The 23,089-nt window shown below is 36.2% G+C and overlaps 1 long non-coding RNA gene across 1 annotated transcript in view; it reads right to left on the reverse strand.

Moving 5' to 3' along the window:
• LOC136029096 (uncharacterized) overlaps positions 1 to 21,888 on the reverse strand; it is a 42,363-nt gene extending 20,475 nt beyond the window's left edge. The window contains exons 1-2 of the long non-coding RNA XR_010617973.1: positions 21,745 to 21,888; positions 1,767 to 1,897 (exon numbers count right to left, since the gene is read on the reverse strand). This is a non-coding gene — a long non-coding RNA (uncharacterized LOC136029096). The remainder of the gene's footprint in view (positions 1 to 1,766; positions 1,898 to 21,744) is intronic.
• Between the last annotated feature and the right edge of the window lie 1,201 nt (positions 21,889 to 23,089).

Here is a 23,089-nt window from a genome sequence, read left to right on the forward strand (position 1 = left end):
ATTCACATCTCATGGAATGCCGATTTATTCAAAATAATATGAAAAAAAACTTCGTTTTCTTAAAGAGTTAAAGAGGCTGCGTCCCAAAGTTGAACCTTAAAACGTACAGGAATTAGGAGAGGCAGTTGGCAACCCCCCGCTTTTAAAGACTCTTTTGTACAGGTTTTTTTGTTGTTTTTTGTCTAATCCCCCGTTCTTGGCTTCGGAAAGGCCCTCTTTTAATTAACAAAACAAAAAACCTGTACAGGAGAGACTTTAAAAGCGGGGGGTTTGGGGGGCGGCAGCCCCCCAACTGCCTCTCCTAATTCCTGTACGTTTTAAGGTTCGACTTTGGGACGCAGCCTCTTTAACTCTTTAAGAAAACGAAGTTTTTTTCATATTATTTCTGTACGTTTTTCTACAATCCATGGTGGATGTAATTTAATAATTCCTGTACTCCTCGTACAGGAATTAGGACTGCCTCTCCTAATTCCTGTACGTTTTAAAGTTCGACTTTGGGACGCAGCCTCTTTAACTCTTTAAGAAAACGAAGTTTTTTTCATATTTTGTGAAAAAAAACCGCCCGATAAGGGACTTGAACCCTTGACCTTAGGATTAAAAGTCCCACGCTCTACCGACTGAGCTAACCGAGCATGTTTGAAGTCGAAATACCTGCATGTGTATAAATATAACTTTTAAGAATTTCAAAAATTAACATGGGCTCTTATGGGGAAATGGGTTTTTCTAAGCTAGAAAATCGGGGGTTTAAGATTTTCCGACGAAGCTTTCCAGGAAAATTACTCGGAGAATTCCGCGTCGAATGAGTCTTCGTACACCCAGATCCGATGTCGGCTGTGACCTGTAGGCGTGGCAGAAAAAAAAAGGGTTTCTGTCATTTTTCTCAAATAAAAATTTTTACGGATTAAGACAGAATTTTTTGAAGCTTTCAGTCAGTCTCACCATGTCGAGCTGATCATTTTGATGTACTTGAATGTTGAAATTCGTAACTTTTAACAACAAAAAACTTAACATGGGCTCTTATGAGGAAATGGGGTTTTTCTAAGCTAGAAAATCGGGGGGTTGAGATTTTCCGACGAAACTTTCAAGCAAAATTACTCGGAGAATTCCGCGTCGAATGAGTCTTCGTACACCCAGATCCGATGTCGGCTGTGACCTGTAGGCGTGGCGAAAAAAAAACAAAAGGAGAACATGAACATTAAGTAGCTATGCGTGGTTTCTGGAAAACAGGGAAGGAGTTATCGGATCGAGCTGAGATTTTGCGGGTAAGCTCCTGGGCCCTAGGGGACCTTAAATTGTGAACGTCCGATCGGACAACGTTAAAGGGGGGGGGGGGGTTGGGGTTGGGGGGTCGAAACTTTCGGCCAGATTTTCCCCATGAAGGAAAAGTCGGAGGGGGATGAAATTTGGCAGGTTTCATCCCCCTGCGACCACTGGAACCGAAGATCGCTTAACATTGTCGTGGTTCGCCTCTTTAAAGAGGCACGAGTGTGCCTCCTTGATCATCGCCAGTCAAGAGTGGTGTGCCGCAAAATACTATCCTTGACCCTACCCTCTTCAATATTTTTATTAATTATGCCCCTAGTGTAGTACACAATTATTTAACTTTATATGTAGATGATTCCAAAGTCATTGGTGGTAGCAGAAACCAGCTTGATGCAGGTGTTTTTCAACGTGATATAAATGAGCTTAATAATTGGGTAAATGCCTGGTTATTGAGCTTTAACACATCTAAATGCCATGTCCTTCATTTTGGAGAAAAAACTTACGTTTTGGGTACAGTCTCAATGACCTACCACTTGATGCTGTTCACGAGGATAGAGATCTGGGAGTCTTGGTTGATGAGAAACTTAAATTTGATTCTCATGCTGTTATTGCTGCTTCATCAGCTAACCAGACCCTAGTAGAGAAACAAACATTAGAACTTAAATAATCAGTAATTAATTTGCATTATAAGGGGGTTTATGCTTCCCAACATTTCACTCTCTATGGCAGAGTGATTGTTGTTTCTAGCTGCTTTACGAATGAATTCTCTCACTTTGGAGTAATATAACCCAGTTTTGAAAAAAAAGTACGTCTTAGCATGTTAGCCGATATTAGCTATTTTGTGTGCCAGCAGGTTGAATGCAATTGACCTTAGGAGTTAGGTGAATATTTTATATATAAATTTTCAAGCAAAAGAAGGAAAAATTTATGAAGAAGGTATTTGAGGAATGTCAGGACTAGCTCAAACTCATCTTAATTATAAATTATTACATCATAGTAAAGAGGACAAATCAAGTGAAAGGTAATCTAAAGTCAATAGTAGAAGAGTAAAATTGGAGGTTATTCGAGGGGAATCCAAGACTTTTGCAGGTGCCATTGAATAGTGGATTTTTATTTATATTTGTCTCTTAGTAATCTCAGAAAATAGTTCGGCGCTAAAAGTTTTCGAGAAGAAAAATCTATAAATAAATAGCATGTTAAAAGCTAATGAGACTGACTACAATAATAAGAACGGCCTATAAGTATGGGTCTGCGAAGGAACTAGATTTTTTGCCAATCAGTGCTTGCAATAATCCTCATCATCAAACCCCACTTATAAATTACCTTTAGGCTATTTTCGTATATCTTTAAGCACAGGCCAAAATACATCATTTCTATTCTTTTCGTTTTCGCATAATATCCTTTCAAAAATAAAGTCCAGCCTCTTATCCCAATCTTAACTACACCCTCACCCTCCATCATGTTCCTCGCTTCTTCAAAACCAAATTATCTAAGTACGACAAGCGCCCTTGCTGTGATCAATAACCCTGGTAAAAATTCCTGTTCTGTGTGTCCATTGGCGACTTTAAGACATTATCGACCGATATACAAGCATTTGACAGCATTTTTCACAAGGATTATTCCATTTCCCGGAAAGGACATTAAGTATGGGCGAAGGGACATTTTGGGAAACAGTAGGAAAATATGCAGTTGTTCCATTGAAGTAGGAAAGGAATCCAGGAATTTCAGGCAATTTGAATTTTTGTTTTATGACAAAACATTTAATTGAAAAGAAATACAAAAAATAAAATGAGAAATTGAGGGGCTTAACAGGAGAATTGAAAGTGCAACGGTTCCAGACTTGGTAGTTCTGTCATAGCTACAACGCTCATATCCGTATTTTGAATTGAATAAAGTGCAGAGTTGAAACTTAGATTTTGTAAAAAACGCTCTGTAAACTTCATTTCTCTCTATCCAACAATTGGTAGTAATGAATTGTAAATATTGAGAAACTCCGCCCAATTGTAACCGAAACTCTAAAAAGGAATTCAGCTAAGTAATGAATATCTCAAAAGAACTAGCTTCGTAAGCTAATTCCAAATATATAAATTTCATCAAGTCTAATTTTACCCATCAAAAGCTACAAGCCTGAGAAATTTTGCCTGATTTTCAAAAAAGATGGGAAACATCCCCAAAATTCTAGCCATTTTAATAATAATCACACTATCAGATTCAAAATATCAGAGGAGCCTACTGCAGATGTTTGAGGCTTCTATCTACAAAAATGTGGAATTACGTATTTTTTGAGGTTTTCATTTTTTTTCTCATATTTTCATCACCATTCCATGAAAAAAAAAATTAGATCAAATTAAATAATTAGAAGCAATGAAATGGGATTAAGATTAGATTATTTCTCATTCGCAAATGTATAAACAAACAACACTTTTGAGCTTGCGAAAACCTATGAGGGTTTGCGGTCGTACGAAAGTCCTCGTAATTGCTTACCTATTAACACAACTATTTAAAAAAAAACCTCAACTGTTAAAATAATTCTATTATGAATAAACCAAAAATAAATATAGTATAGCCTATATATCAAAAACTAAATCAAAATAATAATAAGTAAATAAAAACAATAATGACAAATCCTGTCTCCATCACTTCAATTCCCAACTCACCCTCCCCCATCCCGCCCTCTCATTCCCACCTTATCTTCCCGTTCTCCCTTCCATTCCCAGCCCAATCTTCCCTCCCCAGGTCGCCCTTCCACTCCTACCCACTCTACCACCCATAATAAAAATCAACAAATATACCCCATAATATGATCTTAAAATTTTTTCTAAACTGAGGTACGTGTTCTGCCTTCGTAATGCTCGATGGTAACTCATTTCATACAGATGGAACCAGGTGTTTTATTGAAAATTAAGACCTGGCAGCGTGATGCAAATTAATGACTATATTATCACTTTGCTATTTTCATAATTATGCAGGTGACGAATAATTTGGTAAATATTCTTAAAAACTTGAGGCGTGAAACCATTCAAAGACCAAAACACAAATACGACAGCTTAGTTATCTCTTATCTGACCTACGTTAAGGAGCTTCAAGGATCCAAACAAGCTCAGCTGTCATGTACATCTTGGGCAGACCTACCGATTATCCTAGCAGCTTTATTTTGTAAAACTTGCAATCCTCTATAGTTGCAAAAGAAGTTACTGCTCCATAAGAGGCAATCGTTGGAGATGTATGGATAAACCAACGAATAATATACAGTTATAAGTATCCTTTGAGGGAGAAAGTGCCGCAGGCGTCGAAGTATGCCATGCCCAACGGCAATTTTTGATTTGCGTCACTGTGACATTTCAATACCAGGTGGCAATCAAGATGAAAACCAAGGTATCGAAAATGATTAACTTGTTAACTGGACTACCGTATAAAGTTACCTGGCCAGACAAATCCAGTGGCTTACCAACTTTACAGAACATCTTTAAAAATGTCTTGCTAACATTTCCACACAATAGACTTAAAGAAATGAAAATTTCCAGCTTTTTCAATGCAAGATTCACTTTTCTCACCAGCTCCTTCACAGATGAGGCAAACGCAGTCAAAACAGTATTATCAGCAAACGAAGTAAGACACACCTCTTTCACGTAAAGACGGATGAGGTCAACATAGATTTGGTAAAGCAGTGGATCTAATACTGGCCCTTGTGTTACTTCACGCCTCACTGGAAATGCTGTTGAGCTCACATCATTCAACACCATTTTGAGGGATCTTCCTGTGAGATAGTTTTAAGCACTTTCCGCGGACACCTATCAACCCCATCAGTTTAGTAGCGTTTGAAAATCAACTATATCGAATGCTTTGCGAATTCGTGGTCGAGTGCCTTTTGCGAAATCTGAATTAGGTCTCACTTAGCAAACTATTATCCTGTAGGAAACTATATAGACGCTTATGAACAGCTTTTTCTTATAATTTCGAAAAAATGGAAGAATCGAAACAGTCTCAAATTTTCAATTTCCTTGTTAGAAAATCATAATTGCTAGTTCATTTGTTTTATTTCCCCGGGGTGCCTGTATCAAGCTTTTGCTCCTAGGAGATCCTGAAGAAGCTGATTCGAAATGAAACTGAAAGTCCTAGTGGCCTTTCTTGGTATCCAAAAAGATTATACCGCGGAAAACGGTCTTTTTTTGCCATTTTGTGAAACCAAACATTTTTCCCACAGATGCAAAATTTTGACAATTTTGAGATAGCCAATCGACATTTTTGAAATATAAAAAACTACATATTGGGCTTATCAACTGCGGAGGAAATAATATCGCAAGGTAGGGCATTCGTTCCTGAAAAGTCGCGTAGTCTCTAGTCCCTATAAGACAATGGATAAATGTAGACATTTATTATCTTGTTGCTTGATTTAACTAAGCTTATTCACTTGATTTTTTATGAAATCATGTCTAATGATATATAATTGTACATCAGGTATTGTGAAGTACGAACGTTGGTTGACTGTGTAGGGGGATATCAAATGTCTAAAACAGCGCATTTCAATGCCCAAACTGTCTAATTCTCATGAGCCTTCACATAAATATAAAAAAGGGTGTGTATGTGGGCGATCCGGGGTGGGAGGTCAATGTAGGTAAATTAAGCTTGAAACCCTAACCTCAAGGTCAGATCTCTAAACACTCTACCATCTGAGACAGTTGCACTTGACTTGTGATCTTGAACCTTTGGTCCTATAGTATATTAAATGAAAAAACAAGTTTGTTTCAACTGAAAGTAAGGAGCAACATTAGAACTTAAATCGAACTGAAAATATGCCATATATGAGAGGGGATCTCCCCTCTTCATGACCTCGCTATTCACGCTGAAGCGTTTTAAAACCTTTAAAAAAGCTTCTCATTCTAATTAAACGACCCTTGTGTTTCAGGAGTCGTTCTTAAAGAATTGGGACAAGAAGTCAAACTCTAGTGCAGAGAGAAGGTATTGAGGAGGGGGCACCTCCTCTCACATACGGAATAATTTTGTTTGTTTTAAGCTTAAATGTTTACCTTATTTTCAGTTGAGAAAAACCTTGCTCTTTTTTCGACTTAAGATCTGATCTTTTTTCAAATAATACCAGGAAATCTTGCCTTTCCTTTCATGGTACATTCCCTCCCACGTCCTCATAAAATCTGTCCTCACTGAAAATTCTCCCTCCCCGGGAAAATTTCTTGTGGACAATTTCACGTGAAAACTTCACATGCTTTCATTTGGAAAAAGGGCTAGTTTTATAGTTAATTCATGCTCATTTTTCAAATCATGCCAGAAATCCCCCTTCTGTGAATAATTTTCCCTTGACGTCAACCCACCAAATTGAAAGTTTCTCTTTCGGAAAATTCCCCTATGGAGAATTTCTCTCACCGAAATTTCCCCCCTATTGAGAATTCTCCCCATGGGAAATCCCCCACCCCGAAAAATATATGTATACTTCCCAATAACAAATCTTATATGCAGATAGTGGGCAAATGTCATAACTCACAGTGCTTCCCTTGGTGGCTGTGGGGGTTTTGTTGTTTCCAAAGGCATAGTTATTGACCTTTCCACTATGCTTAGCAAAAGAATTATCTCAAAATTTTGATCGGACGACTTTGGGGAAAAGGGGGTGTGGGAGACGGGCTAGCTGCCCTCCTGCTTATTGGTCTCTTAAAAAGGGCAATACAATTTTTAATTTCCGTTTGAATTAGCCCTTTACCGATCTACTAGGACCATTGGTTCGTTACGATCATTCCTGGGAAAAAACGAAATAATTATGCATTCATGATCTTTCTTCTGACAAAAAAAATAATAATAATATTCCATATTTTTGCTGATCTTTCAGATTTTGCATACGTACCTTCCCCTTACTGCCTACTAATGGAACTTCCCCTTACTGTTGGCAGGCTAATTGGGTTTTCCCAAAAATACTGAAGTCTAATGTTTTTTCAAGTCGCATAGTCGATATGCTAATGATCATAATTAGACATACTTATTTTCATAATAAACCGAAATCCATTTCAAGAAATTGGAAAAATTGTGTTTTGTTTTGAAACTATGGAAGCAGTTTCAACTTTTGAAATGCAAACCTGAAAAAACAAAAGGTAGTTCATTAGCAACCTTGTTATCAACGAACGCAAGTCGATTTCAGTCAAAAGTCACCATCTTCGTTTCTGATAAAGAATATGTTAAGTATCGCTAACAAGGCAGCATATATAAAGGGGGGGGGTGGGGGGTTAGGGGTTCGACCCACCGCCAGAAATTTTTGTCTTACGTGTAAAAATGTAACAAAAATTTCTATAGACATATTTTTTTTTTGTTTTTAAAGCTTTTTCCAATTACTTAAGAATAACTTCTGAAGCAAAAGAGCCCTCTAATTAGAAATATAAGGTCTTAAGAGTTCTAAAAAAAACTTTAGCGTAAAGAGAGAAGTATTGAGTAGGGAGCAATCCCCCTCATATATGAAATAATTTCTGCTCGTTTTAAGTTTCAATGTTGCTTCTTACTTTCAGTTGGAAAACTGTTTTTTTTTAATTTAATTTGTGAAAACTTTTTAAATAATGCCGGGAAATCCAGCTCCTCATAGAAAATTCCCTTCCCCCACGAAATATTCCTCCGAGGGAAGATCCTTATACGTAAACCCCCCCTGCTAGAAACATCCTCCTGAAAAATATCGGTATGCTTCCCAATAGCCAATGCTACATGTAAACAATTGGCAAAGTTCATAGCTTGCAGTCCTTCTCTTGAGGATTGTGGGCAAGTCATCCTTAAAGACACAGTTTTTAGATCTTTAGACTATGCTGAACAAAATGACTATTTAAAATGTTTTGGTCACACAGGTTTGGGAAAAAAGGGGCGTAGAAGGGGGGCTAGCTGCCCTAAAATATTTTTGGTCACTCAAAGAGGGTACTGGAATTTTTGATTATTCTAGGGTTACTGGTTTGATACTATCAGCCCTGGGAAAAAAAAATGAAAAAACAAAAAAAAACAGACATCCGGGATCTTGCTTCTGGCAAAAAGTTATAAATACCACATTTTTGTATATGGGAAATTGAAACCTCTACAATAGGATTCTCTGATATGCTGAATTTGACGGTGTGATTTTCATTAAGATCGCTTGATATTTTAGGGGTGTTTCCCCCCTTTTTTAAAAAATTGGGCCATTTTTCTCAGGCTTTTAATTTTTGATGGGTAATTTTAAACTTCATGAGTTTTATATATTTGAATAAGCATCAAAATTTCTTTCTTTTTTTCTATCCAATGACATGAAAACTCTGTTTCTTTGAGTTTCGGTTACTATTGAGCCGCATCGCTCTTACCTACAGTTCGCAACCACGAATTGCTTGATCTAAATAAGACAAATGTGAAAAAAATTACAGTATTAAGCTTAATAATAATTGTTTCCACATGGATGAATTCCTGAATCAGCTGGGAATGGTCAATTTTTCTCACTTGCTAGTTGTTTTTTTTTCAAAAGGGGTTTTTAATTTTTGTATTATTTGGGCTGTGGTTCGTATTTTACAGGCTACAGCTACCGCTACAGCTATATTAAATTAATGACAATAATACTTTATTTGTACAAAATCCAACAAGGCCCGTGTCATAATGAGCAAACCAACAATAAACGAGTGGCGGATTTGGGGGAGGCCGGGGGCCCCTACCTTAGCCCTTTCGACCAACAGCACTTAATATCAGCTACTGCTACAACCATAATAAGTTAATAATAATAATACTTTATTAGTAAAAAAGTCAACGAAGCCACAAAAGCCAACAATCAAAATGAACCAAACTAGCAATCAACCTGTGGCGGATCCAGGGGAGGCTACAGGACCCCTGCCTCAGCCCTTCCGATCAAAAGTACTTAATATTAGACATTTAGAAATATAAACACAGCCCTACAATTTTCCTAAAATCCATTCCTATATAAACACAGTTATTGTTTGATTTAAGCGTTTTTAAGAATTATGTCTAAACTCGACTTAATCAAAATATATGAAACTAAATGTGATAAATAATTTACAAGAGACTTTTGCTTATTGTATTTTCTTTAAAACATATTTTTGACAGTTTTGTATTTGACTTATCCCCCGCGTCTGTTTTTCCTTTAAATCTCAGTTTACTTTCCTTTTTGTTAAGTCGCTTGGTTTGGATAATGATCTGTGTCAAACGCAAAAGAAGTTTCAAATCCCAGGTCCCGAGGGATATTGTATCTTGCAACACGGGATCCAATTTTCAGTAAGTCCTTCTGCAAGCAAATGATAACTGCCCTGAAGACACTACAGTTACATTTTTCTTCTCGAATTTTTAAAGAATCTCAGGCCCTGTGGGATGCTATAACCCTCGCTTTTCGGGTTGAAAAAAGAAAATTTTCAAGGAAAAAAGCAAATAGATTTAAAAAGTAGTGAGATCCCAAAGGAATATACAGTCTATTTATTAGATGGGATATATGCTAAGGTTAAAGGAAACACTTGACTAATGGAAAAATTCTAACGTATGTACATAACAAACAGTATAGGTTCCGGAATCAACATTACACCTAATTTTCTTCCGTAAGCGAAGTTTTACTTAAAATGAGAAAGAAATGAAGAAGAATAGTATTTTTGCATCAGAGGAGCTACTTGCTTAAACTGATTTTTTCTTTTTTTTACATGCATATACGTAAAGTGTTAAGGAAATGTTTGAACAGATTTTTGTATTCAACTAGAATATAATAATTTGATAATATTTGATGGTTTGAAGATAATATTTCATATTTATACCTGATTGTTGCCTTTGATTGTAGAATTTATTAGTTTCATTTATTCTAGTTTTTTTTCTTTAGAGTGTTAATTTGTAGACATTTAGCAGTGAAATACTTGTAAGTTTAATCACTTAATAAAATCATCATCATCATCATCTTTGTTTTTGAGACCGTCAGCCGACGCCAAAGCTCCCAATTTAATAATTGAAAACTGACCTTCACAATTTTGATAATAAAGAATTCTATTTTCATCATGTTTTATTGTCACCAAACTTCACTTCTCGAGTGTGTTTTATATAATAGACAAGTACCATTTCGTCGTTATATAATTCAGTAACAACCAGGAATGTTCCAGTGCCTATGCCCTCTGAAACATCTAAATTAAAAAAAATTGCCTAATCATCGGTTTATTCCTTAGTTTCAAGTCCAAAGGTGGCAAATCGACAATTTCAGTTGAATTAAGAAATTCTGACGTGAGTTCACATTAGATTCTATTCCAGCATGGTTAGGAAAGTCAGGTGTTTTTTATCCTTCCTGTGGGTCTTTGTAGATGCAGAATTAAGTAAGTTTTTCGTGAATTCAATTCCTTCTTTCTTTTTATCCTTCACAGACTCGCGCACGCTAAAGTAGCACATTCCTTCATTCTATTGCAATTTTGCTTTGTCTTCTGACAGCAGATTTTGTTGTGCAATGTTTTTCTTTGCAACTCAATGTAATTTTTGTTGTTTCTAATTCAAAGCTCTTTTCTGCAGCTGTTGAGAGTCATTTTTCATCTTGTGTAATTTTGGATGCGTCATAGATACTAAAAACGATACTATTGCAAAAATTAAACTATTGTTAAAGCATCCTGCATGGTCACACAAAATTTCTAAGTGTACCACTTAGGTTTACTTCGGTGTCTGGACGTAAAACTGCAATGTATGCTAACAAGAGGATAGTTTCTCCACATAATTAACAAGTCTGTTATGTTTTTAATTTAGCTAGTTTAGAATTGCAGCCCCATAATAGCTAGAACTCAACTATACAATGATGTATGGCCTTTGATATTACTGAGTAAACTGCCAAAACTAACCATTGATTGCTGGGATGCACGCAACACTGATTTAGAAGAAATCTATAAAGAAGATACTCTTCTAAATTATAGAATGCCATGGTGCACTTCTCCTCCTCGTGGTGATCAGAATGATCTCTCTTGAAAATTTAGCCCAAAAATAAATTTTATGAGGTTTCCGGCATTCGCTCACCTGGCAGAATGTTATAACTTGTAAAACAAAACTTGTTGAACAAAAAATCTATGTTTCTTAAATCTAGTTTTTTTGCTATTTTTTTCGGTCAGTCAAACTTTTTGGTTTCTAGATCCCGATTTACATGCATAAAGCTTAACTGCTCACTATTAACACAGTTATAATTTGACCAGTACTGCATTGTCTTTCTCAGTTCCAGTCATTCTTTACAGAGGAAACTATGACCTCGTAAATCACTCATACTGTAGCCCTTGGCGTCATCGTTTTCCCTATTGTGGTATTTGATAAATGATGCTCAAGGCGATTTTAGAAGTCAGGTCTTGATAAATAGTTGTGTAATCTTTTGGCAAGAAGTTGTTAAATTTCCAGGAAACATTCTGAGACGAATGGTTACAAAAGTCCTTGACCTGACTTGGAATAGGGAAATAGAGCGATCTGGGAATCACTGCGGTGAGGATAATTCATAGATTTTATTGAACGAACATATACAAGATAATATAGAAAAATATGGAAATATAAGAACAGGTCAACAGGCACAGCCACCAGTTGAAATGAACAGAAAAAGGAAAAAAACATGATCTTACTACCGCTGCAGTGCAGTGTGAATCAAACAAAAGCTTAGATAGCCTTAAAAAATCAACTTTAGAGGACCCTTGCTGGTGAAATACAAGAAAAAGTTCATAGAACTCGTGAAACCTACATTGTTTGAAATCCATTGTGAATTTATACTTCTACGAAAGAAATTTCATATTAGATTATGTTTGTCTCTTGTCTATTTTCTTTTAAAAGAAATTCAGCGTTGAAAGAAAACGCCGAATAAGCTAGCTGAAAATTCAGTACCAAGATAAAGCTCAGATCTACTTCTTATGACTTTCTGATATACAGGAGAGAACTTCTTGTGAGAAGTCCCATTTCATCATATGCAGGGATCTGACAATAGCTTGTGTTTCTTACTCTAAAGATATGAAACTAAAAAAAAGACTTCAATATGTCTCTGGGTCACACACGGCGTACTTAGTTCAATCAAAAGCAAAGGGATGAAAAGCTTGCAAAAAGAACCCAGTGTACGAGTCCTTGCAAATATATTATGAGCATGGAAAACTTTAACCCTGAAAATATTACTACTACTACTAATAGCTCACCGCAGCACCAAGCTGCCTGAGGCCAATACAGCTGCGTACCTTCATCCTCCATCCCATTCCATTCAAAGAATATCTTTAATCCCTCTCAGGATGTTTCCATTTCCCTTTAATATTTCTTGATGACATCATCCCACCCCAACCACGGACAACCTGCTTTCCGTTTAGCCCTAGACGACTTGCTGAAAATTCAATCTTTGGTAATCTGTCAGCCTTCAGAACGTGCCCTAGCCATCTCAAACTTTCTCTCATTATAGCCCTAGAAAGCGGGACTGAACCACACTTTTCGTGCGGCCTACTGTTTGAAATACGGTCAGAACAATTCGTTGGCAATTTCTCTGGAAAATATCTAACAAATCCTCATTCGCTTTTCGGAGCGCCCATGCATCAGATTCATATCTAACCACTGGCATCACTGTAGCTTTCAATATTTTATTCGATAGCATTTTAAAATCATGACAATAATATCAGAGGAAAAATAGTTTTTAAAAATGCTTTAATTTTTGCTTCATTTGGCAAGGATACTGCGACAAGAGCTAATGCAGAATTTTTTTTTTGAGGAAACTCAATCATAAAAAAAACAAATTTGTTAGTTTGAATGCGAAGTACCAAAAACTTAAAAGAATTTGAATCTCAAGGGTTGGGTCCTAATCCTCCCCCTTCTGCGCAACACTTTAATATAATATTAATTTGCTAGTTACAGTTACCGACTTGATTGATTAGGTGAACGTATATCCCTAGAAACAAGAGCTAAGAGCTCATATGGCACTTGTGACGAGGCAAGAAGAGCTAAGAGCCAAGAGCTCATATGGCATGAGCTCTAAAAAAGTTCTAAGAATCAATAGATTGATTTAAAAGGAAAACCAGAGGCTTAAGGCTTAAGTCAGGATTTAAAATAATAGCTCTGAGTCACGATGTCCTTCTTCCGGATCCGTTACGTTTATGTCAATCATGTATCTAGGACTTGTGCTTTATTTCCCACCAATTTTCATCCCGATCCCTCCACTCTAAGTGTTTTCCAAGATTTTAGGTTCCCCCTCCCAACTCCCCCCAATATCACCAGATCCGGTCAGGATTTAAAATAACAGCTCTGAGACACGATATCCTTCCAAACATCAAATTTCATTTAGATCTGATGAACCGTTCGTAAGTTAAAATACTTCATTTTTCTAGTTTTTCCGAATTAAAGGCCCCCCACTCCCGCCCCCCCCCAGATGGTCAAATCGGTAAAATGATTTCTAATCTAATCTGGTCCGGTCCCTGATACTCCTGCCAAATTTCATCGTCCTAGCTTACCTGGAAGTGCCTAAAGTAGCAAAACCGGGACCGACAGACCGACAGACAGAACTACAGAATTTGCGATTGCTGTATGTTACTTGGTTAATACCAAGTGCCATAAAAAGGAATGGTCAAGGTAAAAACGATGAACAGCACATCACAAGTTTTTTATAAAAATATTGACTGGCTTCCCATATAGAAATTAAGTTCTGCATCCTCCTAGCCTTTATATTAAAGAACTATTTGAACAAAAAAAGTGTAAATGTTTCAACTAGTCTATGGCTACACACTTTATACTTTTGAGAAATTCCCAAGGCAAGATATATTCACTGGGAGAGCGTTAATTACTTTTGCCACTAGGGACACAAAGAAACTGTTTTATGTTTCTGAATTAATCCACAAATGGAGGGATAAGAGAAAAATAACAACAACTGTTTAAATTAAAAAGCAGCTTGCTAAATAAAATGAAAAAAGGGTCTGTTAAATCATAAGTAAGTACTAGTTCTACCTGCCGTTCATTAAAGCATAGAATGGCTAGGGGAAAGCATGTACTTAGGGTTTTTACTTCGAGAGGGGGGCAAAGGAAAATTTCATTTCATGTATTTGGAACAGTGAGTAACAGAGGAGTGTGTGTTTGTTTTATATGATACTTTGCATTTTTTGGAGGGGAAAGGTTATTATATTACCTTGGGAGAAACATTTTTCTCGAATATTCTTCTCAAACAATGAGTATTTTGTACAACTTTTGCATAAAAGTCATCCTCATTTATCTCGATATATATACACATTTAAATTACAACAACTTTAATGCAGCTCTAACGCTGAATGTTCTTCAGTTTTGAGCCATGCTTTGAACGTAGAAAAACAATGACATTATGCAAAATTGTTAACAGCTTGGATAAAACTTAACCTTGTGTCAAAAATATACACTTTTTTTTGCTACACCTCCCTGTTAAGTTTAATAGAAAACATATGGTTTGGATAAGATAGACAGTGACAATGACCCACCCTTAAATTAAAAAAATCTGTAGATTATCTTGAAAAGAGAAATCTATCCTGAAAATCACTTGGAAATACTTTCTTCTGAAGCCTTTGACCCACTTAGAAAACTGAAGGCCTTTTTTACCCCCTCCCAATAATAAATTTAATTTTGTCTTTTTGATTGCAGAACTTTTGCAAAACTAGAAAATGCGACTTACTACCACTCCATTTGCTCTTACTCTAGGATATGAATTTCTTTTTTAAGTCAATTTATTACCCATGGAACTTTAATATCAAACAGTTCGTGGTAACGAACTGTAGTAAGGAGCGACCCGGCTCAATAGTAACCAAACCTCTAAAAAATGGAATTTTGATACCAATAGTTACATCAAAAGAATCGCATTTTAATGCTGATTTTAAATATATAATTTTCATCAAGTTTAGTCTTACCCATCAAAAGTTACGAGCCTGAGAAAATTTGCCCTATTTTAGAAAATAGGGGGAAACACCCTTAAAAGTCATAGAATTTTAACATAAATCACACCATCAGATTCAGCGTATCAGAGAACCCTACTGTACAAGTCCCAGCTCCTATCTACAAAAATGAGGAGTTTTGTATTTTTTACCAGAAGACAAATCACGGATGCGTGTTTATTTGTTTTTATTTGTTTTTTTCCCCAGGGGTGATCGTATCGACCCAGTGGTCCTAGAATTTTGCAAGAGGGCTCATTCGAACGGAAATGAAAAGTTATAGTGCCCTTTTTAAGTGACCAAAACAATTGGAGGGCACCTAGGCCCCCTCCCACGCTCATTTTTTCCCAAAGTCGTCGGATCAAAATTCTGAGATAGCCATTTTATTTAGCAATGTCAAAAAACTTTATAACTATATGTTTGGGGACAACTTACTCCCCCACAGTCCCCGTGGGAGGGGCTGAAAGTTACAAACTTTGACCAGTGTTTGCATATAGTAATGGTTATTGGGAAGTGTACAGACGTTTTCAGGAGGATATTTTGGTTGGGAGGAGGGGGTTATATGGGAGAAACTTTCCATGGAGGAATTTTTCATGCGGAAAGAAGATTTCCATGAAGGGGGCACATCATTTTCTAGCATTATTTAAAAAAAAACAATGAAATAATAAATATGAAAATGCTTCTTCAACTGAAAGTAAGGAGCAGCAGTAAAATTTAAAACGAACAGAAAATATTACGCATATAAGGGGTTCACCTCCTCCTAATACCTCACTATATAAGCTAAAGTATTTTTAGTAATTTCAACTATTTATTCTACCGCCTTTGTTATTCAGGGGTCATTCTTAAGGAATTAGGACAAAATTTAAGCTTTAGCGTAAAGAGCGAAGTATTGACAAGTGGGCGAACCCTTAATTTCTTAGAAATCTTAGAAATTTGGGGTGTAAATAGACCGAAGATGGATTACAGGGACAAAAATGTGTTTGTTTTGATGTTTTTGGTACCCTACTGTGACTGTTTTCTGGGCTTTGCTATTATAATATCAAATCCTCTCTATAAAAAAAAAGAAGAAAAAAAATACCGCATACCTCAAAAGACGGTTTTACTCAAGCAACTTCTTCCGGGTCATTGTATGTTCATTAAGTATTTATATACTTACCTTAATTCCTACTCTCAGTCCGAAAAGGAAAAATTTCCAAATCAAACTTGTCATTACTTTGAGTTTTATTTCTTAGTATTATTTTTCAAAGACCTTGACGTTTTCAGTACCTAAGATCGGTCCAGAGGGCAACACATGTTTCAACTTTGGTATTCTTGGTTCCTGAAGACTTATTTAGAAATCTCATTGAACAAAGTACACAACTGTCAAGCCTTCTCGCAGCTTTATTTCGTGTCTCAGTAACAGTTTAACATGTTTTTTGAGTAGATAGTTGGCTATAAAGGTGAACTGCAGAACGGTACTGCAGTCACTATTTTGCGTGAGCTTGACCTGTAAGAGATAAATACAAAAAAACAAGTTTTTTCAACTGAAAGTAAGGAGTGACATCAAAACTTAAAACGCACAGAAATTACTTCGTATATGAAAGAGGCTGCTTCCTCATCAACGCCCCGCTCTTTACGCTAAAGTTTTTTACTGTTTTAGAAAGAAGAATTGAGAGAAAGAGTCAAACTTTAGCGTAAAGAGCGGGGCGTTGATGAGGAAGCAGCCTCTTTCATATACGAAGTAATTTCTGTGCGTTTTAAGTTTTGATGTCACTCCTTACTTTCAGTTGAAAAAACTTGTTTTTTTGTATTTAATTTCTGAACGTTTTAGAATCAATGCATGTTTTGATTTTGGCTCTCCGCAGAGGTATAATCAAAACGAAATTTGAATATTTTTTTTGTGGGGGGGGGGGGGCTAAATGGCTTTCTCATAATTTTGATCGAATTATTTTGAGAAAAAAAGAGCGGGGGCGAAGCCTAGTTGCCCTCCGATTTTTTGGTTAATTAAAAAGGCAACTAGAACTTTTAATTTTTTACGAATCTTTTTATTGGTAAAAGATTTACGTAGCTTATAAATTAGCTTACGTAAAGAACTTTTGTATTCTCATGTTTTTATTACATATATGAGGGGATTCGCCCCATCGTCAGTACCTCGCTCTTTACACTAAAGCTTAAATTTTATCCCAATTCATTAAGAATGACCCCTGAATCACAAAAGCCGTAGAATAAATAGTTGAAATTACTAAAAATACTTTAGCGTAAAGAGCTAGGTATCATAAGGAGGTGAGCCCCTTATATGGGTAATAATTTCTGTTTGTTTTAAGTTTTATTGCTGTTCCTTACTTCCAGCTGAAAAAGCTTTTTCACATTTTTTTTTTTTTTTTTTTTTAAATAATGCTAGTAAATCCTGCTCTCCCTTCATGGAAGTTTTCTTTTCCCATGACAAATTCTCGATGGAAAGTTCCCCCAGCATATCCCCCTCTTCTCAACCCCTCCCCCCAACCAAAAAAATCCTCCTGAAAACGCCTGTATACTTCCCAATAACCATTACTATATGTAAGCACAGGTCAAAGTTTGTAACTTGTTGCCCCTCCCACGGGGACTGTGGGGGAGTAAGTCGTCCCCAAAGACATAGTTATAAGGTTTTTCGACTACGCTGAATAAAATTGCTATCTCAGAATTTTGATCCGTTGACTTTGGGAAAATAATTAGCGTGGGAGGGGGCCTAGGTGCCCTCCAATTTTTTTGGTCACTTAAAAAGGGCACTAGAACTTTTCATTTCCGTTAGAATGAGCCCTCTTGCATTCTAGGACAACTGGGTCGATACGATCACCCCTGGGGAAAAAACAACAAAAAAACAAAAAAACAAAAAAACAAATAAACACGCATCCGTGATCTGCCTTCTGGCAAAAAATGCAAAATTCCACATTTTTGTAGATAGGAGCTCGAAACTTCTACAATAGGGTTCTCTGATACGCTGAATCTGATGGTGTGATTTTCGTTAAGATTCTATGACTTTTAGGGGGTGTTTCCCCCTATTTTCTAAAATAACGCAAATTTTCTCAGGCTCGTAACTTTTGATGGGTAAGACTAAACTTGATGAAACTTATATATTTAAAACCAGCATTAAAATGCGATTCTTTTGATATAGCTATTGGTATCAAAATTCCATTTTTTAGAGTTTTGGTTACTATTGAGCCGGGTCGCTCCTTACTACAGTTCGTTACCACGAACTGTTTGATCAAAATGGACTTGGCACGGTGGAAGAGGACCAAGGAAAATGTCGAGTTAACGATACAAGGTTACTCTGCTTATTTTATATTGACTAAATTAGATCTACTGGTACTTGCAATTGTTCTATGATATTTTGGATTGTCGAAAATAACAAATTGCGTTTAATCAAAATTAGTCAAAAGACATTCGTAAGAGAATCAAACATATACACTTGTGTTCTTTTTACAGAGTAACATCTGAGTGATTTTTTAAGAGATTAAATAAAAAAAAACAAGTTTTTTTTAACTTGAAGTAAAAATCAACATTAAAACTTAAAGCACGCATAAATTATTCCGAAAATGAGCTGCCCCCTCATCAATTCCTCGATCTTCACTCTAAGTCTTTAGTACTTTAAAAAAAAACTTCCTATTCTAATTAAACGGCCTTTGTGTTTCTGGGATCGTTCTTAAAGAATTGGGACACAAATTCAAACTTTAGCATAAAGAGCGAGGTACTGAGGAGGGTGCAACCTCTTATATACGGAATAATTTCAGTTCGTTTTAAGTTTTAAAGTTGCTCTTAACTTTTCGTAAAAAAAACTTTTTATCTATTTTCTGATTACTTTTCAAGTAATACCGAAAAAGACGCCTCCTCCCTCAGCAAAAACTTCCCCTAAAAGAAATTTGCTCAATGGAAAATCCTTCTTACGGTAAATGCCCCCTCCCCCAGAAAAGTCCTCCTTAGACAATTTCATCGTCGGTGAAAATTCCTTCCGAAAATTTCCTGCGAACAGTTACGCTTGAAATATCCTCCTTAGCTTACCTTCAATTGAAAAAAAGACACCTCAAAAATTCCCCAGACATTCCCCGGAAGATTTCCTGCAACATCTTCACAGGTAAAAGCAAGTCGTCAAAAAGAAAATAAAACAAATAAAAAGGATTTCATACAGGAATTCTGGCAAGATTCCCCGGAAAGTTCCTAGAAAGTTCACCCCTAAAACATCCCTTCTCGTAGATAAACCTTCTTGCCCCCCTCTTGCCACAGACAACCTCCCCAAAAAATGTATGTATGCTTCCCAACATAGCCGTTACAAAGGGAGCAACCAAGGCAGCTTCCCTGGGTGCCATTGCTAGGGGGCATGTTAGGAGGGAGGGGGGAGGGGGGTCGCCCCCTTTCATCAAACCTTCAATTTGGATGGGCGTTCATGTCATCCCTAGCGACGCAGTTATTGGACCTTTTAACTATGCTGAACAAAATGGCTTTCTCACTATTTTTATCCTATGACTTTGGGGGGAAAAGGGATGTGAAATGGAGCAAATCGCCCTCAGAAGTTTATCTAGAGGAAAATCTTGGGGGACGACAATGTAACAAGGGCGTCATTCTGCAATTTTTTTTTTGGGGGGGTGGCCGTGGGACAAAGGCGGCAATAATTGAGCAAATTGACAAATTTATTTTAAAAAAGAGTGGAAAGCAGAAAAAAGAAAGAATGGAGAGGCAGAAAAATCCTTAGTGGCCCAGGGTCTCCCCGGCCCTCTGTATCTGACACTAAAACCCTTGGATCTGGCACTAAAAAGGGCACTAGAACTTATTCTTTCCGTTAGAATAATTCGTCTTCAGATCTCCAAGGACAATTGGTTCGATGCCGTCACCAAGGGGAAAAAGAAAAAAAACATAAAAAAAAGACACGCATACGTTATCTGTCTTCTGGTAAAAAACACGACATTCCATATTTCTGTATATGGGAGCTTGAAACTTCAACAGTAGAGTTCTCTAATGCACTGAATCTGATAGAGCGATTTCCATTAAGATTCCTTGAGTTTTTGGAGGGCTTCCCAACTTTTTTTGAAAAATCTGGCAAATTTTATCTGGCTCGTAGCTATTGATGGGTAACATTAAACTTAATAAACTTTATATATTTGGAATCAGCATAAAAATCAAAATTTTCTGATGTATTTATATTTATCAAAGTTTCTTCATTTAGTGCTACTATCGGGCCGAGTCACTCCTTTGAAAGTTTTTTGGAAATCGAGATCGGACATGCGATCTCGATTTATTGTTTAGATATAGATGATACTTCAGCAGTTTTGTGTTTGAGCATTATATGATAATTTTGCTATGTTTCGATTGCTGAGATTCAGTTCTTCCATTTACCGAGGTACATTTTTAAAACATGTTTTGATTTTTTTTTTTTATTGGAAAAATACTCTGGAAACGGTTTGAAAATCTGGGAAAGAAGAAATAATTGATACTTATAATCAAGTTTAAAAAATTCTCTACTAAAAATTGCAAATAATGACATAATTCTGGCTCGGTGAATGGATAGATCTGAAACTATTTAGTCCAATACAAGCATCTTGTACTTTTGGCTCAAGTTTTAGCAGCAGGTTTGTAATATCGCATGTTTGACTAAAAACACAAACTTTAAGATACAAAAGTTCTCAACCTCGTGTTTTTTAAAGTTTACTTTATGCGCCTTATAAACTTTATCAGTCAGTCACTCTTTTTTTGAAACGCGGTATGTGCGCCCATTTTCCAAAGTCAAAAATTCAAACGATAATATTACTTTAAACTTGCTTTTTGCAAGGAATCTGTCAGGGATAGTCTTGAAAACAGTAAAAAAAAACGTAAAAATCAGAGAAAGTTTTCACAACCATCGATTAATAAAAAAAAATTAAGAAAAATTACACTTTTTATGCTCCCTGGAAAGCCACCTTACCTTATTATCTATATTTTTGTTAAGCAAATACAAATCATTTAAAAGTTTTCATTATTGAGTGGTATGGTATAGCCAAGGAAATAATATGTTGGAATTCTCCCTCCCTTTGCAACAACACATATGAAACACAATATGCAGTTTTTGATTTCTGAAGGGTTCTGGATACAGAGACATGCTCAATAGTCACACAGCTGCATCCATGCCATAGTTGATAGTTGTCTAAAGAGGAGAACAATAGTAATCCCCCCTTCAACAGGGGCATCACTTTGGGGTGGCAAAAGGAACAGTTGCTCTCCCAATAATTTAGAGAAAAAAGTTATCATATAGCCTATACTCCTTGACTACCCGGATATGGGCCCCGTTTTATCCCCCCCCCGATAAAAAGGCTGGAGCTACGCCCCTGTCCATCAGAATGCCAAATTTTGTATGCATGTATAAATTTTAAAATGTTCAGGAAAGATATAGCGCCGGTCTGAAAGTATATCCTTCTCCCTGAATAGTTTTTACAAGACCTCCCCCAAATAAACTTCTACAGGCCTTTGTGCCATGTTTCATGGGCAACCTATTTTATAGAAGACATTTAGTTCCAAACAATATTACTTATATTCTAGCTAACTTTCAATTAAAGATTGTCCTTGTTGAATACCTATTTTAAAGACCATTTTAATAGTTGTCAAATTTCTACGAGGAAAAAAAAAAAACTAAAACTCAGAAAAGTGTTAAGAATACCTCTTATATGAAAACCTATTAAAATTCATGCCAAGGATGTGACATTTCAATAGGTACTCAGGCTTCATTCTCATTATTTATTCCTTTCTTCCCTGCACTATAGTCCATTCGGGCACCAAACATTTATCGATTTCTCCAAACTTCATTTACTTTCCCGAAGAAAATAATCAGTAAGACGTCAGTTACAGCAGGGACCATCGTCCTGTTTTCGATTTCTTTTTTTCGTGACGTAATACAAAGGTAACCAATAGCAGAATTTCTTTTTCTTCAGAACATCCAATAGTAAGATCCAGCTTGTCCAGTGGGAAACGAAATTCCCTAGCGTGTTTGTCCAAACGTGATAATTAGGACGATGAGACAAAACAGGAGACGAGGGAATAGAAACTTCGCTTGATGCACTCTTTATATCAAAATTTCACAGTAACAGAAAAATTGCTGTAAAATCTTGTTGATGCCATGGGCATAGCTCGATCATTATCATGGGGGGAGAGGGATCCATATCCAGAGTGTCAAGGGACATGGGCTATGTGAAAATTTTTTCTCCAAGTTATTGGAGGGGGGGAACTGCCCCCTGGACTCCTCCAAACGACACCACTGGTTGATACAAAGTACAAATGATCACAGAAGTACTCTTCAGTTACTCTATTTCCAAAGGTGTTATTTGTTCTGCATTATAAAAATGTTGTATAAACCTCCAATATTAATTAGTTAGACTGACTTGAAGGTTATGACGATTTTTCAGTGTTTCATTGGTTTTAAAATAATGAAAAAATTGTATAGGTGGCGATCTTTCCAACCTACTAATTAATGAACATACCTAATTAGTGAGCCCACTAATTAGGTGAACATACCACTCGATTCCTTTTTTTATGCTCCTCAAGAATAAAATAATCACTTTGCTCGAAAATTCATTTTTAAGCCCTTTATCGTTACTTCGAAAGGTTTCTTATTTTAGTTTCAGTGTTTATTTTGAGGTTTGGTTTTTATATTATCCTTTGAGCTTTTATCTACATTTTTTATTATTATTATTATTATTCTGCATTGAAGAGGGTTGAGCGGATGTCTCAAGTGAAATATTTGCATAATTTTTTCTTCTGTTTTTCACTGGCTGTTATTGTCCTCGTTTCTCTATTCTTTGCAATTTTTTGTTTTATTAAGCCCTTTATGAAACCCTGAAGATGATGCTTTTATCCATGTTTATGGCTATTAGAAAGGGTTAAATATTGGTTACAAAATTACTATTTCATTGTAACTTCATTTTATTAAGGTTATAGAATCTACAGCCATTGATTTTCATAAATCAGTTGGATAAAATAATGTTAAAATCAAGTTTGCCATTTTACGC

The sequence above is a fragment of the Artemia franciscana genome, chromosome 7 (assembly GCF_032884065.1).
Source record: "Artemia franciscana chromosome 7, ASM3288406v1, whole genome shotgun sequence".
NCBI lineage: Eukaryota > Metazoa > Arthropoda > Branchiopoda > Anostraca > Artemiidae > Artemia > Artemia franciscana.